Genomic DNA, 12,297 nt, shown 5'->3' with positions numbered 1-12,297 from the left:
ATAAAATGTTTTTTCATACCTATCCCAGCCTGTAATGAATACCACATAGTTCATAAGATTAGAAAGGACGCAATTTGCATCCACTGAACTGAGAGGAATGTAATTTATCCACAGAACAAAGAACAAGTACAGTTTGGGGAATATCTGTATAGCTCTATATCCTTCTTCCATTCACCACAAACTTTAGTCCACATACCGCTTGTGCAGTGTTCTTCCAAATTATCATTGACATTTCAGCAAAAAAATTTGAAAAATCTATATAATTCTCTTGCCTAAAACTTTAAAAGCTCTCCCCCCCAGTATTTTTTTCAGAAGGGCTGTGTTCTGAATAGTATTCTTGGTTATCACTGAAACTTTGGTTCATTAGGCAGTGGTGCTGCAGATTTATAATTTTAACTAATAGATATGAAAACAGTTGTCTTCACCTTTATGTATATGTTTCTGTAAGAATTCCCAGTTATATTCATAAAAGACAAGACACCTGTACCTGTAGGGCTTGAGACTAATTTGAAAAGGATAAGAAATCTGCAGGTGTGCTTTCCTTTTATGATTCTTCATTATTGACTGAGCAGTTTGACTTGAGTTCTTTTCCCTAACACATTTAACCAACAAGGATAGGATGTTGGGTTTTATTGGGGTTTTTTTTGTGAGTTTTTTTTAAATCAGCTGTAGTAGTTGTTTACTATTACAAGTAGTTATTTACTGGTACAGATTATTTTAGTATATTTACAAGAATAGTTTTATACTATTTAGTGCTAGTTATTTATGAACAAGGGTAGTGTGATATCCAGATGTCTATCAAACACTAAAACATTACTCAAAAATTAGTGATAGATTGCCTATCACTTAATTATAACTAGTGATATCCCCCGTCCGTTCCCCCCCCCCCCCTTAAAGTGACACTATTTGGACATCTGCTATGCAATGTACCAGTTAGATTAAGTCTGAAGGAATAATTCTTCCAATACAAAGTGTTTCGTGTAGCAGTTGAACTAAGGTTTTAAAATGAAGTTGCAGCGTTAGCAGGCCCAGAAGTGAGTGCAAGTAATTTGATTTCAAAGCGAGGTCTTTTCAGAGCAAGACATTGCTTTTCTGGATTATGAAGCAAAAAGTGTGTGTGTCAAGTGTATATTTCCCTGGCAAACATACAGAACTGTAAAGTAGTTCTCTGATAGTTTGACGTTTTGAAAACTTTTTCTAGCAATTACAATTCAAATAGCTAATATCTTATTTTTCATATTCAAATTCACAAATTTTTTTTGGTTTTATGTTACCTACACAACAGAAAAGGTAATTGTACTATTTGAGAGTACCAAGCTTTGGAATTATAAATAGTGAAAGAAAATGCTTCAAAACTACAAAATATTAGTATTTAAGGTACTGAATTTATAACAGTATAACAAAAGTAATTTATTTAACACTTTGAAAGGTAGGTGTATTTCCACTTTCATCTTCGGTAATTTCATAAATTTAGGAACAGCCTTTTTTTTTTGTCACAGACAAGGCGCCTTTAAAGATACATAACAGTATGTATTGATTTCAATGATCATTTGAATTTCAAAAAAGTTTTAATGTAGTGGTACAGAGAAAACTTAAATCATTGACTATAACTATTAAAATAATATAGATTTATAAATTTGAATGGTAACTGGAAACAAATTACAATACCTTAAATGGGTTAGGCCAAATTATGTTACTGTATTTCATTTTAGTTATAAAAACTTACTTTAAAAGTATTAACTTTCATCAGACGTTTTGAATGTGTTTTCTGGTCATAATGTAATTTAATGTCTTAAAGAAGGCAGTCTTTAGACACTGACCTGTGCTGTGTAAACTGTAGAATTTTGGCAGCTAATGTAGCTCTTAAAAATTTAAGTTTTCCATAAATGTATCTTATTCTGGATTTATTTTATGTTGTTCATAATTTTATTTAATTTTAAATAGCTGTTTAACAAAAATACATTAAAAATAATTTATTAACTATTAAAACATAACTTTTTCTCAGCACTGCTAAGATAAAATGTACTGTTTTGCAGCTCAGGTAGACTCTTAAAAAAAGTGATCACGGTTCAGATCAGATGCACAGATATATCCTTTCTGTCAGGATGTAACTGGCAGCAACAATGGTCTTCTTAAAACCTAGATATCACTAATAAACCCTGGTTAAAGTCCTCACCCCAGATACTTTGGAAAATAAAACTAAGTGATCTGGGCATGCAAGAAACTGTTTTTTTCCCTGGCCCAAAATGAGAAGTGACTTAATAAAGCAGTGGTCTATTAGAAAGAGAAGAAAAGTGACAAAAGGATAATACCAAATAATCAGCTTCAAAAGTACACAGTTCCTTTCCTCTGTGTTGGTTTTTTTTTTTTTAAATACCTTCTAGAGGTGACTGTATCCCCTCTTCTGTAGTAGCCTTCTGCATATGTTTAGTTGTCCTCAATCACACTGGCTAGCAAGAAGGGTGCAGATGACCTTGTGACATGAACTTTCCATCCCCAGCTTGGCCCCTCTTGTTTTTTTTCATTGCTTTGGCTGGCCAGTGTTGCTCCATGAAACAACACTGCTCAGTTCCACTAGGTCCTCTTGGTAACACAAGATGTAATTATTCTAGCTCTGTCAGCTGCTGCTGTTCTTTTACTTGTATTTGCTCTTTATCAACTGTATATATACAGCATACAACATCCTTGTTGCCCAAAAGGATCTTTGTAAACAGACATCTGTTGTTCCTCCAGATCTATGACTTGGGCATACTAAAGCTACAAACTGTCTCCTTACATTAGTTGGACCACTCACTTCCAAGCACACAGAAACATCATTACATTTTTCTAGTTTTACACTCCATTGGAAAAAATATTGATTTATTTGAAATAGCATTAAGCTTTCATGTTGAAAGATGCAGGCCTGGAAAACTATTTTTGGTGTTTAATGCTTAGGCACCACAAAGAAACTTAACAGTAGCATAGCATAAACTCTCTAGGTAGCCAGTTAGCTACAAAATTTTGTGAACTCTTTAATTCCCCAGTCTGATCATTCTTGTTCCATACCTCCTGTCTTTACATGAGAAAAGTCTGGCCTGTTGTATAGAACTAACTGTGAAAAAAGTCAGTGGCTGAAAGTCCTAAGTAGAATAGCTCTTTACTCAAGATCACAGTTGTTAACTGCTTATTGTTTCTACATTGGTGGTACCTGAGTGTTAGATATAACAACATAAAACTGAAAGATACCTCATGAGTCACTGAATCTAAAACCTGTTTTGTCTAAACGGTCAGCCGTTCATTGGCTGGAGTGATGAATGTTAATGGTTGTAACATGAACTGTTGAATTTGTACTGCAAATGTAAAGAAACAAGCAACTCTAAACATTATGCTTTGTAATGTACCAAATATGAGGCTTAATGTACATAGAGGATAGATCTTTTGAGTAAGAAAACACTATAGTCATCTTTTAGCACTAAGATACCCTTTTAAATATGTCTTACTCAGGGACTGTTTTTTCTCTATATGATTCCAGAATCCTTTGATTTCATAAATGTTACTATAAATACAGGAAATTTGCTCATAATCTAATGAAAACGAAGGCTATGTCAGATTTAATTTTGGCTTGGTAGGTTACTAAACTTTTGTTAGAGAATCTGAAGATACAGTGCAAACAAGTGGAACTGATGACTGTGGAATTATAAATTAAATGGAACATAATCAGCAATTTAAAATTAAAAGCAAAATAAGGAAATATAATCAACAAATATAGCTATATCTTCATTATCACAAATCAATGTGATGTTGCATTCTGAATGAGCACTGGTACACAATTATGTAAATAATAAAACAAGAAAAAAGACATATATGTATATTCCACTGAGTTAAAAAACTGTTAAGTAAAACACTAATGTTACTTTCTCTTCAGCTGCGCGATATAACATCTTAAAAGGAATAAGTAATTAAACATAATGTATTATGATCAGTTACCTTGAAGGTTGTTTTAATGATTGAGGTGTTAATCACTTCTTCTTTATAAATCATACCATCTGAAAAACCTTATGTCAAAGTATAACGCAGATGATTCAGACATGCCTCAAGTAAAATATTTTTCATGTTCATGAAAAATTTATTTTATATTCAAGTGTAAACCATAAGTGTCTGGGTCACCAAGTCTCCTGCAAAATGGTTTTAATAAGAACACAAGTTTTTTGACTGTAGAATTTTGTTTGATAATTCCTAATTGCTTCATTTGAAAGGGTTCTAGGATTACCAAGTCATTACTGCCTTCATTGACAGACTTGGTAATTCTTAAGTCTTTATTTTCTGGTTTTCTTTGTTTGAGGTTAACTAAGTAATTCTAAGATTTCTTGCAAAGACTACAGGTTTTTTCGTAAAATATGTTGGGTTGACCATGGCCAGGTGCTCACCCAGCCTTTCAGTCCCCCTCATCAACAGGATAGGAGAAGAAAATAAAGATGAAAAAACTCATGGGTCGAGATAAAGACAGGGAGATCACTTACCAGTTATCATCAGAGGCAAAACAGACTTGACTTGGGGAAAATTAATGTATTTTATTGCCAATTAAAATAAATTTTTGGATGGTAAGAAACAAAGACAAAATAAAGCAACACTTTCCCCCCTTCGTCCCTCCCCTCCCCTGCCCTTCACTGGCAAAACTTCATTCCCAACTCCTCTTCCCCTCCCACCCCCCAAGTGGCACAGAGAGATGGGCAATAGGGGGTTCTGGCCAATCCATAACAGCTGATGTCTGCTGCTGCCGCCCCCTCACACTTTTCCCCTGGTCCTGCGTGGGTCCTCTCCCCAGGCTGTAGTCCTTCAAGATACAGCTGCTTTAGCATGGGCTTTCCATGGGCCACAGTTCTTCAGGAAATAACCACCTGCTCCAGATTAGGGTCCTCCATGGGCTGCAGCGTGGATATCCTGCTTGTGTTGGAGTGCTTTCCGCAGGCTGCAGGGAGATACCTGCTCCACCATGGTCTCCTCCATGGGCTGCAGGGAAATCTCTGCTCCAGCACCTGGGGCACCTCCTCTTCCTCCTTCTCTGACCTTGGTGCTCACAAGATTGTTTCTCACTTCCCCCCTCCTCACTCTGCCTATGCGGCATTTTGCCCTTTCTTAAACATTATTTTTTTACAGAGGTGCCACCATCTTGGCTGAGGGGCTCAGCTGTGTCTTACAGTGGGTCCATTGGAGCCGGCTGGAAGCATCTGTGTCCGGCATGAGGTAGCCTCTGGTCTCTTCTCACAGAAGCTGCCTTGCAGCTCACGCCCTGCCCCCGCCAACACATTGACACCTCCACCCAATACTCAAAATAAGATTTCAGTGGCTAAAATAGGTTGTGTAGTAAACTGAGATATATAAATTCAAAATGCTGATTCAAACTGCCAATTATTGGACATCTGATCCAAAAGATGCCTAAAAATGACTAAGTACCGTGAAATCACTTTTTGCTGTGAAGGTTCAGTCCTCATTTCTGCAGAGCAGAAATTATTCCTTAATTCTAAATAGCTATTCTCTTAATCTCAGATCTACCCTTACAGTCTTATCTTCTGTATGAGATCAGTACAAACTGACATTTGGAAGTGACTAAGGGTGCACTTAAGTTGTATGTTAAACGAAGTCAAAACCTTGGCTTAAATAACTCATCTTGTATTTTATCTTTAATGCCTGCTCTGAGCCCCAGCCTTCCTTATCCTGGGCCTCAGAACCTGCTGTTCATCTTGTCTATGTGACAATGAAAACTCTGCTCTGCTTTTTATACAACGGGCTGACCTAACAAAAAAGTCCCACAAGATCTAATCAGTGAAAAGGGAGAGAAGTTTTCTTTATCTTTTTGACCTTCCCAGCTACTTCTAGAGCTTTACACTGCCAGCTGACTCTTGTAGTGATTGCATCTGCACTCCTCAAACCTCTGTCTGTATTCCTTGCTATTGATACCCAGAGGAAGAAGAACAACTACACTATTAACTGAAGTGACTTTATTTAGAGTCAGAGGGGAGGAATCTCATGGTACGCTCCCTAAGATGTCAAAGCAAGGTGCGGCTTACATATCAAGAGAGGCCAAAACTGATTGGCATGCCAAGAACAAATTTAACACGTATGCTGGCAGAACTGGGTTTCTGTACTAAATGGGGAGGTAGTGGTGTCAGTCTTTTAGTTTAATGATTAGAGCATTCACATAAGTTTTGGGAATTTTAGGTTCAGTGAACACACCATCATGAAGGGGCAGATTTACTTTCTGCATTTTCCTGAGAAGTGCTATAGTTTCCATGCTATAAGTTAGCCTCATTTGTAAGGAAAGGAGAGGGCACTTTTGCTGTCCTTGTTGAGCTTCAACACTATTCAGCAAAGGTTCCTGGCCCAGAAAGAATGTAGAACAGTAATGTGTAACCTCATTGAATATTTGGCTTGAAGTGCCAAGTCTAGACTGCTAGTTCCCTCTCCCTCTCCTGAAAGCCAAGGTCAGGACATAAACATTCTTTTTCTCTCAAAGTGACTTACCATCTACTAACTAGAGCCTTAAGCCATACTTTAACCAATTAAATCTTAGTCTCTAGCAGCTTTGTTCCAATTACTGCTCATCCTTGTTCAAGGAAGAGAGTGGTCAAGAAGGCATGGCAGAAGGCCAGCAAGGATGCATTGGAAACACCTGACTGAGCTCAGACGCAGAAAAGCAGCACACATTTGGTGGAAAGAGCAGGGATGAGCTACTTAGGCGGAATATGAAGCCATTGCCCAGGTGTGCAGAGTTGAAATTAGGAAAGGAAAAGCTCAGCTAGAGATGAGAATAGAGAAGGACGTGCAAAGCCACAAGAAGGCCTTCTGTACGTACATTGGCAGCAAAAAGAAGGCCAAAGAAAGGTGGGCCTAGTTCTCAGTGGGGAGGGGACCTAGTGACAAAAGACATGGAAGAGTCTGAGGTACCCAAAGTTGTGGTTTTTTTCAGGATTTACTACTAATATCTGGTCTTGAGCCTCCCAGGTTTCTGAGCCTAGTGGCAGAGTTGAGGGTACTCCTCTTTTAACAAGCCTCCTGGGAGAGTATGATCCATAAACCACAATCCTCTGAGCCTAACCAGCCAGCCAGCTTTTTAGCCATCCAGTTGTCGACCCTTCCAGACTCTAACGTCCTAACTTGGGTATGGGAATATTGTAGGAGATAGTGTCAAAGCCATGCTAAAATCAAGATAAGTGACATACACTGCTGTCTCCTCTTCCACAAACCTAGTCATTTCATCATAAAAGGCAATCAGATTGTTCAGGCATGATTTACCCTTGATAAACCTATAGAATCATAGAATAGTTAGGGTTGGAAGGGACCTTTAAAGGTCATCTAGTTCAACCCCCCTGCAATGAGCAGGGACAGCTTCAACTAGAACAGGTTGCTCAAAGCCCAGTCCAACCTGACCTTGAATGTTTCCAGGGATGGGGCATCTACCACCTCTCTGGACAACCTGTTCCAGTGTTCCAGCACCCTCATAGTGATGAATTTCTTCCTTCCATCTGAATCCGCCCTCTTCTAGTTTAAAACAATTACCTTGTCCTGTCACAACAGGCCCTGCTAAAAATCTGTCCCCATCTTTCTTATAAGCCCCCTCTAAGTACTGAAAGTCTGCAATAAGGTCTCCCTGGAGCCTTCTCTTCTCCAGGCTGAACAACCCCAACTCTCTCAGCCTTTCTTCATAGGAGTGGTGTTCCATCCCTCTGACCATTTTCATGGCCCCCCTCTGGACCCTCTCCAGCAGGTCCATGTCTTTCTTGTGCTGAGGGCTGCAGAGCTGGACACAGTACTCCAGGTGGGGTCTCACAAGAGTGGAGTAGAGGGGCAGAATCAGCTCCTTCGACCTGCTGGCCATGCTTCTTTTGATGCAGCCCAGGATATGGTTGGCCTTCTGGGCTGCGAGCGCACATTGCTGGCTCATGTCCAGCTTTTCATCCATCAGTGCCCCAAGTCCTTCTCTGCAGGGCTGCTCTCAGCCTATGCTAGTTGTTCCCAGTTACCTTCTTCTTCTGTTGCCTAGAAATGGCTTCCAAGAGGGTTCACTCCATGATCTTCCCAGGCACTAAAGTGAGGTTTACTGGCCTGTAGTTCCCCAGATAATCCTTTGGGGTTTTTTTGGGAGGTAAGTGCAATGTTTCTCTTTCCTAGTCACTGGGGACCTTCCCCAATTTCTGTGGCCTTTCAGACATGACAGAAGGCAGCCTTTCAAGGACATAAGCCAGCTTTCTCAGCACCCTCAGATGCAGCCCGTGGGTACTGAAGTACAGGAAATGAATACAAGAACTGAGTACAAGAATACATGTTTGGCCCAGTGTTCTGTATGCCACAACAGAAAACAAGATAGATTATTGTGTCTAACCTTTGTTACCCAAGTTCACTATTGGGGTGTGACCTTTTGATAATTTTATTTCAAATGTTGTATTTACAACTTCAGCTACAGGAGAAGATAGTCCAGTACATGTTTTCTTCTTTGAGGAAACATTTATTTTATGTGGTCTGTAAAGGTTACTATACCATATAGTGGTGACCTCCAACTAGAAAGCTAGGGAAATGTATTTGTAGTTTCAAAGCAGTGAAGTTACTGAACAGCTAAGAATCCTATTTGTAAGAAAGAAAGGTCTCTGTAGTGCATGCAAAGTCTCTGGTCCTTAAGGAGACAAAGTCAATAACTACCTAATTTTTTGTACAGATTATGCTCAAAATATGCGATGCTACAGCCCATTCATAATGAATGTTTGGCAACAGCAGCTCTCACTGTGTATACAAATTAAATCTGGTGATTAGGAACTTGGATGACAGTACACTCCCCTTGTTTAGTAAAATATAATTGTTCTGGGTTACAGATTTGTGCCTTTAGGGAGGAAAATCCTTGTCTTTTGGCAAAGAATATCTAAATGTGAAGTGTTTGTTCTTCATGCTCATTACTGTCTAATTTGAATGTATTTAGTATAGCAATTCTAAGGTGATTTCACCAATTTCTTGTACAGTTAATTACTATTTATCTTCAAACAGAACCAGCTTCTTTTTCTGGACTTAACAGGAATCAGTAAAAGAGGAGTAGAACTAGCTCTGCTGCTTATTTTTGACTGCTGAAAAGAAACAGTGTGTTATTTATGAATAGCATCAATGTAGAAGACAACACTTAATAATGATAAAAAGGACACTGTTCATACAGTCATGTACATGTTAGGACTTACACTGATTTCCCATTGTACCCATGGCCTAAAGTAGTATCACGGACTGGGAGAAAATCTCAGTTTGATTCTCACAGATTTTCTTCTGAGTTTCCTGCACTATCATAGAGGTTACTAATGCAACAACATTAATAAAGAGTTTCAAATAACTTCTGCTTCTTTTTGCATACATCACTCCATATTGACCAGAACAAAGTATTTAATCTGATTCTTGGACATAATTTAAGATTATGGTGATGCATCCTCTCCGACATCCTCTCTCTTTCTGCAGCTGGTCTGTTTAATATTAATCATTTATACTAAGTGGAAAAAAAACCAGAAGAAATATTTTCAATATAAAATATCCAGTAGGTGAGCCGTCCATGCATTGTCAGTTTATGTGAAACATTCTTGCTCTGTATCAAGCAGATTTAGAAATGTTTGAGAACAGTTTTTTAATTTGTTGGTGAAAATGGAGGAAGGTGATCCCTTAGACTCATGCAGCTGACATCAGTAAGCATACTGTACATCACAGTTCAAAATTTGCAAGCTACATTGAATAGCAAAAAACAACAAAAAAAAATTAGCTGCATCAGAATGGTGTCAGCCCGAGGCTAATGAGGTCTCCTTAGAGGCATGCCGGTAAAGCCAGATACAATGTCATACTAACATGGCTAAAGTGCTTTTGGCCTTCCAGAGCTCCTGCTTTGCACATCTTTCTTAGGGACTCTAACACTCTACTGCATTATGCTACCTAGACATGTGCTGATAGTTCTTTCCTCAGTTTTCTAGCTTCTGAAGTTCTTCGGTACCTGACTTCCCATGCGGATTTCATGGAAAGGCTGGTTGCCTCTCTCAAAGTAACGAATTTTGCTGAGGCCTCCAAGAATATTGGCACCATTCTTGTTATTTCTGTCTTGTTGCCACAAAGTGGCAATCAAAGTAATCATAGTAATAATAATAATGAAAATTATAATAATAATCCCTTCCTCCAGGAAACCATACCTCACAAGAATAGAATCACTGTTAAATATTGTATCCTGTTTATGGATGTGCTGCTGTGAAGTTCTGTGGTTTGCTTTATGTTTTTGATCATGATACTGTATGTACCACATAAGTATCTTTCTTAGGACACACACATACTATTTAACAGGACAGGAACATTTAATAAAACTGAGACAATCCCCAGCTAAACAGATAGTAACTGAAATTGATAACATCCTAATTGACCTTCTTATAAATATAATCTATCAGATCAGTGTTTCAGGGTGAAGCAGATGTAGAATCCTTCCCTGAAGATTTTTTGAGCTGCTTGAAATGCAGAATTCAGGGGGGAGGACTATCCAGTGAGAACATTTGAGCTTGTGGTCAAATGATTGTCTAAATCTTATGTATTATCGTAAGCTATTAGGTGAGAATTTAAATTATCTAGGGCTTCTAGAGCCAAAATCAGTGCTTCACATTATACCTACAGGAAATTTGAGAAAGCCCTGATACACCTGTTAGAGCTATTTCCTAGCTGTTACTGCTAGCTAGGAAAGTCACTGTACTTTTCAGCAAGTGTAACTTTGGAGGGGTCTTTGAATGTATTCAAGTATGCCACTGTGCGTGCTTTAAAGGAGTTCCTATTCTGTAAGAGTTCCCAAGGCCCAGGGGATTGAAATCTCAATTTCCACACAAATTGCTCTGCTACAAATACTGTGACAAAGGAACTTTTAAGCAGCTTTAATGCTAGAACACCACAGAGGAACATTATGCATCATAACGCCAGTCTATTCTTCTGTGATTCTGCGATATTTCTTTGAGCTTTGTGTAAGTTGTAAATGTACTTAATGTCTAAATCTTTTACATTAAATTATTGTAGTATTTCTAAAATATAATGTTACAAATGAAAGAATATTTTAATAGCCATTTCTGATGGTGTGGTTTTTTGCTATGCACTCAAAAATTCATGACTGGGAACTAGTTAGATAAAAACATGCAATTCATCACTTAAAAACCTGTGGATGATTCAATCAGTCACAGCAATAAATGTCTAAAGCAATGACTGCTGAGTGATGGTTTCACTTCGCAGAACTCAAAATGCTATAGGTTAGAACAGTTACTGTAAATTTGTGCTGCTTATTTCTGAAAAGCATGGCCATGGTAGTGTCATGGATTTTTTTTGGTTCTCTGTAGCTATCTCTGCCAGCAATCTCTGCCTTTTATCATCAAGAGGATTCAGAGACAGAGATTACTTCATGAAGAGTATTTTGTTCACTAAAGTAGAATGGGTTGGCCTTTCATGCTAAGAATCTAGTAGATTTCTTAGCAACTGCATTTTTTTTTCCTAGTTTGTAGTGGAAAAATGTGTGGGACAACTCTCTATCTCACTGATTACATGACTTGGATCTGTTTTATTTCCCTGCAATCAGCCTGAAGTACTATCCTAAGTTGCCAAGTTCTCATCTGAAACAAATAGTAAAGGTGGTGTGCTATAGTAAGTAAGTGAACCAAACATTAGTGCCTAAATATACTGCCCAAGGCATACCTGTATTCTAAATAATACATTTTCTCATCAGTAATTAAGATTATTTCCAGTTATTAAGATTATTTCCAAGTTTTTGTACTTCCTGCTTGCCTGCATGGATTAGCATCATTCTAAATGGAAGAAAAAGCAGCATACCTTTTTTGCATACTTTCTTTTTGGATTTTTTGGGGGGAGGTTGAATTTGACCAGACTGTTATTAAATAGCATAAGAATTTTGAAAATTATTAGGCTATGATGAAATACATGCTATTCACAAGTAATTTTGCATATAACCATGATCAAATTCTTGTTGCGTTGTCATCTGCTTCCGTGCACCCATTGCATACTTTTGGTCCCATGCATTTTGCCATTAACCAGGCTACCAGGTCAAGCTACCAGGGGAAATGTCATTCTTGAATCAGAATAATTCAGGTTGGAAGGTACCTTGTGAGATCTAGTCCAACCTCTTGCTGAAAGCAGTGTTAGCTATGTGGTCAGACCAGGCTGCTCAGGGCTTTGTCCAGTGGGGTCTGGAGAACCTCCAATGACAGTATTGTTCATATTTCTGATGGGACATTTAAACTGTAATGTGAATAATACATTACTTTATTAGTA

The 12,297-nt window shown here is 38.2% G+C and overlaps 1 protein-coding gene across 1 annotated transcript in view; it reads left to right on the top strand.

Annotated features, from left to right (window-relative positions):
- Nucleotides 1-12,297, top strand: part of EYS (eyes shut homolog) — a 944,771-nt gene that overhangs the window by 403,483 nt on the left and 528,991 nt on the right. The gene's annotated exons all lie outside the window — the stretch shown is intronic.

Source organism: Ciconia boyciana, chromosome 3, assembly GCF_034638445.1.
Source record: "Ciconia boyciana chromosome 3, ASM3463844v1, whole genome shotgun sequence".
Lineage (NCBI taxonomy): Eukaryota > Metazoa > Chordata > Aves > Ciconiiformes > Ciconiidae > Ciconia > Ciconia boyciana.
The sequence above is the reverse complement of the archived record's forward strand: the minus strand, read 5'-3'. Positions and strand labels throughout refer to the sequence as shown.